This window comes from Acyrthosiphon pisum, chromosome A2, assembly GCF_005508785.2.
Source record: "Acyrthosiphon pisum isolate AL4f chromosome A2, pea_aphid_22Mar2018_4r6ur, whole genome shotgun sequence".
NCBI classification, from domain to species: Eukaryota; Metazoa; Arthropoda; class Insecta; order Hemiptera; family Aphididae; genus Acyrthosiphon; species Acyrthosiphon pisum.
The window spans coordinates 16788027-16796134 of NC_042495.1; positions in this window are offsets into that span (position 1 = coordinate 16788027).

Genomic DNA, 8108 nt, shown 5'->3' on the forward strand with positions numbered 1-8108 from the left:
ACTTTTTAAAACTATTCTTTACAGGACTGGTTTCTATATTATAATTTTAACACTATTGTAATCTATATATTATTAGGTTATAGATGATATCATGTACACTTATAAATACCCAAACCAAACCGCTGTACCTGTGAATTTTTTTGCTATATAGTATGTATATTATATAAAATGATATATTATATCGAATAGTTTAGGGGTAAGATGAAAAATATATTTTAAAACTTCGCATTTTAAATATTGGCTGACACAAGAATTCTTTTTTGTATTTTTATATAGTTTCTATTGTTTACAGAAAATAAACTACATATTAGGATTGGATATAATTCACAATATTGTAATTTTTACGACACATCGTAAATCATATTATCGTCCGTGTCGCTGCAATCAAAGGTCCACGACTGAACCCCCGCAAGCTCCGCGTGCCTGTGCAGTAATCAGTATTATCTGTTTTTTTTCCGTGGCGTGTGCCACTCCTATCTATCTTCCTATTACCATTATTTAAATTAATTATTAAGTATGTACAATCACAGATATACATAATAACTAGATACCCGACTCCATATACAACAACAGTCAACATTATTAAATTATGATGCCCGACGACGTTTGTGACTATGGCAATGTTTACAAATTCTAATCGTTTTGATTGACTACGGGCTTGTTTGATTTGAAATATTGTTGTTTATTATCATACTAGCTCTAAGTGAAACTCGGGACTCACTGAGAGTGGGTACCGATTTTGAAGTAAGAGTCGATGGAATTATAAAATTCGTGACAATAAAGTTGTAAGACGAAAGTTTAGGATTTGTGATTAGGATTAGTGATATGGATTGGAAATAAGGCTTGACGTTTTGACGGGAATGTTTAAAAGTTAGAGCGTCTAGCAATCCGTCGCAAACGTTGTAAATTAATAGGCTGGATACGATCTCCTGTTGTTAAAAAGTGTAAAGTCGATAGGTGTATTCGATTGTCTAGCTATCAGTCATCAAATCACATAGGTCGGCAATCCGACTGAGTCAAATCGCGGACATAATGAGAAGCGTATATCACCACGTTGGTAGTAATACAAAGTATTATAATACAGTAGTACAAATATAATATGTATTTATTGTATGATAAAATATAACAATGACATTTAAAAAATAATAATATGTGTTAAATTCCAAATAATTCAAATAACATATAGGTACATAATGTATAATATACAGCCATATAATGTAATATTAACCAATAAATATTAACATGTTCCCTGTATAATGTATATTATTTTATTTATATGAAAAATAACGTGAAAAAAAATCGAAAAAAAAAATGCAAAAAAAGTCGGGTTACGGCAGCCGTGTTACCTAAACCATATGACAAACGTTCGCCACCCGAAGATCGGTCCCGACGGATTCGAACTCGGACCTACCTAACAACCTTCGTTTGGAGCACCTACGCCTAACCTACCCAGATACAGTTTGTGTTGCCATCAACGGTCGAAACTTCAACACTTAAGCTATATGTTTACTGAGCGTCGTAAACGGATATATTCGATATACAACGATGTAATCGTATATAACTCGATGTATCTACACACTGTTTAAACTTTAATTGGAGTTTATTCAATGATCTGACCGTTATTATTATTATTACATTATTATAATGTATGTTTGAATAATACATTTATTTAATCAAACCACAAAGTTGTGTTTACATTAAGCAATATACCTACGTTATTAAGGACCAAACAATATATCTTGAATAATATAATGCAATAAACAAAACAAAACAAAAAGAATAGTCTCTATCAGTTGTGCGTTGAAACGACGACCAACTGACATTTCGTGAACGCGAATTTTAAAGTGTACACACCGAATTTTCGTACAAACCGTATATCCACGGGTTTCAAAAGAAATAAACTTAACAAATAATACAAACGGCAATTGAAAAAACGAAACGAATTGAGAAAGACGAAAAAGCAATAATAACGACCGATGCTGGCGTCGATTGCGATGGCTACGGACCGATATCGCATAGAAACCGCACATCGGCGGCTTTTAAAACAAACGAACTTTATGTGAATAAAGAAGTGACGGAGATGATAAAATGTCGAAAAATCAAAAAATGGTTTATTTTCGAAAAATTTGAAAACCAACCGACCGCCGCCGGAAAGTATGTAGTTACTATGTTACAGTTATTATGTATATCTGTGTGTACAATTGATATCGTTGTTAATGATATCAACATCTTTATTGTTATTGCCGTATCATTCGGACCATATTATTGTACCTACTCGTTCGCTTGTCTCGTCAGGAGACGTTCTATTTTCTTTGTATCGTTTTTCAAAATCAATCAATAAAATCTTGTACACGCCATTGCGGCAACTCCAAATCAAATGCAGTTTTCTGTTATTGGATCATCGCCCGTCATTGACATTGCGTCGACTTTCCACTCCGACGTCCTGCCACATTTAGTGCTCGTCGTCGAGGCATCCGCAGTCGATCGAGTGAGTACATATTGTGTATTAGAACGTCATTCCTGCCAGCCTTCGTAGGGAATCCATCGCTTTGCCCAAGTTCGGGACTGGTGCCAGACTCAACCGCGTAAGTCCGCCAGCAACCCAGTGAGTTGTGTGAGTGGCCGCTCCAGGTCGTTGGACTGCACTGGTCACCAAACCAGACCTTCACCTGCCGTAGCTTTAAGTAACTTAAGTTAACCTGAAGTTAATCTGAATTGTAATTGCTCCCTGTGCTCATTACACCAGACCGATCCGACCACAGGGACCCCGGCCCCATACTTAAACTGCACCATCCTTTATCCCTGTGTACTACTTCCTCCCATGTGTTCCTCGTGTATTGTCTGTCGCCAACGCCACCTCCGGGCGGATTCGTCGTGGGCACATTAAATTTCCTATGTACCAACATTCTAGGGGCACATTAAGTTGCCTATGTACTAGAAACCAAGGGCCACATTAAGTTACCTATATACCGAAAATCTAGGGGCACTCCGAAATTTTCATCGTCGACCAAAGTCGACTGGTCCCCCACCAAACACCCTCAATATCATTATCATACAGTAATTGTATTACCCATGACAAATTATATAGATATCATCACAGCATTTTGATACGCATTCTCCGCTCTTTACTTCGCCTATATCGTAGTTCTCCACTTCTTATATTAGCTGTCAATCATATACATACATATATAACATAGAACAAAATCAACCAACGAGAAGTAGAGAACTACGATATAGGCCGGAGGTGAAAAAGATGCGTATCTACTACGCAAAACTAATACAACTGTGATGATACCTATATAATTTGTCATAGTATTACCTATATATTTTATAATTATCATTGTCATAGCAAACCCAGTTTTTGATAAAATAGAATGTTTTTTTTGTTTTTGCTAAGTAATAACTTAAAACGATAGATATTAGAAGATATTACATACGTGGGGCCAAGCAATGTGTTAATAGTACGGCTCTACGCTTTTAAAAACTATTTCGACCTCCCGTAGTACCAACTAGACGCAATTTTCCATCGAACAAGTTACTGTTGAAGAAAATCGAAGTTGTTTTTACTGCCCCAAACGGTTAATAGTGATGTCAGACACAAAAATAAAAATAATAAAATACACACTTCATTGTAAAATCAATTCATTCATCGCTCCGCTAAGAATCTAAAACAGAATGTAAAAAATGAGTCCACCGAAACTTTGGATCAAACTCGATACATTTTGTACTACTATAATACATAATGCTAATAAGCTTACCGCACTTATAATCAAGGCTGGGCATTAACGAGTTAAAAGTTAAAATTAAGTTAATTAACTCGTTACTTTTTTTTCAAATTAACCTTTAACTTAATAAGTTACATTTTTTTAAGTTTTTTAAGTTAATTTCAAGTTAATTTTATTTCAGAAGTATCTAAATTAAGTTAATTTACGTCTGAAGAATAATGCAAATGTTTGAATGGGTTTTTACTTTGATGTATCATTTTCAATTTCCCCAGTAATTTTCTCCAACGTAAAAATAAACTATCTAATAAACCATATTATGTTTCTGGAATTGTTGACATTTTTACAAATTAGCAAATTTTAACTAAACAATTTTAAGTTAAGTTACTTTTTTTTTCAAAGTTAACTTTTAACTTAACGAGTTAACGAAAAAAAAAATAGAGTAACTTTTAACTTAACTTAATTATTACCCATTAACGCCGTGCGTTTCCATATGGCAACATAGATTTTTTTACAATAATTACACTGCTAAAATATAAAAACTGACATAGCGCCCTATTGAAACTAGCGAACGAAAATTTGTCGTACGTAAGGAAATCTGATGAGACTTGTTTCCGATTTAGATCATTCTTATTAAAATAACACGAATTGTATTTTGCATAATATTTCAACGTTTTTACCCTATTAAATGCATATTCGTAATTTTATAGAGCATATTATTATTTATAGATATAATATATTTGTTTTTCATCGTATTTTCACGTTTACAGCCACATATAATATCGAAAATAAGACGACATACTCATATTTGACGTATATAAGTATTATTATTAATATATTAATATAGATAAATTCATAGTCCATATAATATAATAGTTCAAGTGTTCGAGGGAAGCCGATCAGGGCCGATATTTTATAGACTGAAGATTGAAACTAGTCACTAATAACTTAGTGAAGGTGACTAAATACTATACCTTTTTTATTACTTAATTATAACTAGGTATTACTTATTTTTTACATCATTTTAAATAAAATGCTTTCGATTCAATTTTAAGTGCATATTTTGTAGCATATTACAGCATTTTTAGAAGCATATTTTGAGGACTTTTTGTGCATATAAATCCAGTCCCTATCTTTAATAATCAGTGTTATAATATACGAAAACCGGTAAAAATATACCCTAGCAACGGCCAGAAGTAATTTTAATTTTTAGCCATCCCGCGTGGCGTTGTCCGTGAGTTTCGCTTATGGTAATGCAAACAGTATATTATCAAGTAGGCCATCTACCTGCGGCTGATTCCGGATACATTGTGGAAGGAGATAAAATATAGATAGCTTATATTAGTATAGCTTTGTAGTTGAAAAAAATTTGTATACAGTGTAGGTACCTAAAATAGTATATTGAAGTCACAGTTGATCATCCCGGATTTTTAGGAGTATTTAATATTTATATATTAATATATTTTGGGGGGGGGGTTATTTTATTTATTTTTATGAATAAACCGGCGTAATTGTGCCTAACTTTGTGAAACAATTCGCATATTATATTATTTTCAACCAAAGGAAAAAAAAAGTTTCGATTTCCACCGTGAATCTTAAGATCCCTGTTTTACCACCTCTTTAATGCGAATATCAGAAACTCCTTTCTTATTGCGTATCTATATTAATAGAATTGTATATGTATTGGTTAATATTATCGGTGTGCATTTTATCGTTTAAAATATAATTGGAGTATTAGTGTACGCGCGATGCATGAGATTATTTTTATCGATAAACTTCTCGAAACAATTCTTATCGTTGACCTTCGGACAAAAAGGATAGGTTAGAATATACCTACGTATTGCTGGTAATTAATTATAATTGTTAATTACTCTACTAAAACGCAACATTTTTGAAAATCCTTTCTTAATACACGGTGAAAATATTTGAAGAACCTCTATTCCAAATTTCAAGTTTTTGAACATTTTACACATTTTTAACTACAAAATGATTAATATATTTTAAATTTGATAAATTTTGTCAAAATTCGAACTTTCAATGCTTATAAAAAAAATTGTGCCTATATATTTTTAATATTTTTCAACTGCTTTTGTAAAAATATATCAGGAGCCTTGTATTAAGTTTTAACACATTTTTACACAACAAATAAAATTTTATTGATAGTTATAGAAAAAAACTAAAAAAATTGAAAACCGACGATGTCGGTAAACAGCTCAAAAGAGTCAAAATACTTTCAAAATGTTATGGTATATAGAAAACGAAAATATAAACATTTAGTAAAATTTTCATGTATCTATAGTTGTTCGTTTTTGAATAACAATAAAATAACATAACTACTAAATGAGACATCGAGTATATAAATATCGAAATATACAATATTGTAAAAACATGAACTTCAATCGCTCGTAAAAATTTAATTTGACTTTATTGTTGATATTTTGTTTTTGATAAAGGTAGACAATATTATGTGGAATCTTGTAATACATTTTCAAATCTTAGATTTAAAAAGAAAATTTTTATGAATTTCTACCTCAAAATAATTTGCAAATTTTTGTCATTTTGACGTATTTTGTCAATATTTGAACTTTAAATGCCTATAAAAAAAAATGTGACTGGATTTTTAATTCAAAATCTGCCTCTGAAACAATATACTAGGAGCCTTTTATTAAGTTTTCAAGCTTTTTTAATCAACAAATAAAATTTAATTGATATTTATAGAAAAAAAAAATAGAAACTGAAAATGTCCGTTAACAATTAAAAATGTTATGGTGTATAGTCGTATAGAAAATGATAATATAAACATTCAGTGAAAATGTCATGTTCCTACGGTAATTTGTTTAAGAGTTACACCAAAAACTAAAATCGATTTTCTCGAAAACAGATTTTGCGTAAAACTTCGCGTTTTTCTTAAATTTTTCTTTTGTTTTTCACGGCACCTTTGAAAATATATTTTTTTCCTTTTTGCCAATAAACGAATAGTCTTTTAGTAGTTCACCCTTAAACAGTTTGTAAATTATTCTTTTAATCATAGCTTTTACATGTTTTCCACCAATGTAGGATAATTATTCAATATTCATTGACCTAAGTATAGAAAAAATATAATAAGTTAATTATACATTATTAGTTAAAAATAACTTAAAATATTATTACCAAATTAGATTGGAATATATTATCTCCAGAAATGTTATCTTCAAATATATTTAGATCTATTTCATTATTCAATGGTATAGCACAACCAGCCATATCATTCAACAAGCTAAATGGCTTACTATTATTATCATTATCATAGACGTGCGCACGGTGGGGGGCGGCCCCCCTGCGGCCACTAGGTTTTTTTTTTTAATAAATGCATAGATATTTATACCATACTAGATATCGAACATTTTTACATTTTACATCAAAAAAGATCATCAAAACACAATTTTAATCTCATAGTATAGAATATCTATAGATATTTATGAATACATTAATAAAGTTAATAATTAATCAGTTATCATTGACCAAATGATTTATTAGTATCACAGAATATTCTACCATCCATTCTAATATTATTAGCTAACCGACTTTTTATGTTATCACAGTGTAGCTATCAACTACTTTAATTATATATTTACGTTATTTCACGGTTGTAACTTGTAGATTATATTATACTAGCTCTAAGTGTAACTCGGGACCCGTTAAGACTCGCTGAGAGTGGGTACCAATTTTAGAGACAATGTCATTTGAAATATTATATAAGTCACGACAGTAAAGTTGTAAGACGAAAATTTAGGATTTGTGATAAAGATTGGAGATAAGTCTTGACATTTTGGCGGGAACGTTTAAGTAATCCGTCACAAACGTTGTAAATGGATAGGCTGGATAGGATCTCCTATGTTGTTAAAAAGTGAACAGTCGATTGTCTAGCTATCAGTCATCAAATCACATAGGTAGGGAATCGAATCGCGGACATAATGAGAAGCGTATACCTATATCGCTAGGTATGCAATCCACCTACGGTGGATTGCCGACCACGTTCGTAGCGTAGGTAACTGAAGAATGGAAAATATAGTTCAACCCCCGGGCCCCCCGTGTTGGTTGTAAGTGAATGCTGATTTTGGAGACACAGTTGAATTATAAATGCCACACTTATAAAGAAAGAGATTTTGTGATAAGAATTTCTGATAAGGCCTGGCTCTATGGTGGTCTCGTTTCGTAGACGGGAAAGTTTAAAAGTCGAGTATCAGTGTCTAGAAATCTCCCATGGCCCATGAAAATCGACAATTCAATGACACTATCCCCCAGCGTATGTCCGGTGCTTTTTCTTATGTAAAAAGTGTAAAGTCGAAAACCGTGTTGGAGTGTCTAGCAAGTCAAAATCGATTAACTTTCAAGTTAGCCACCTAG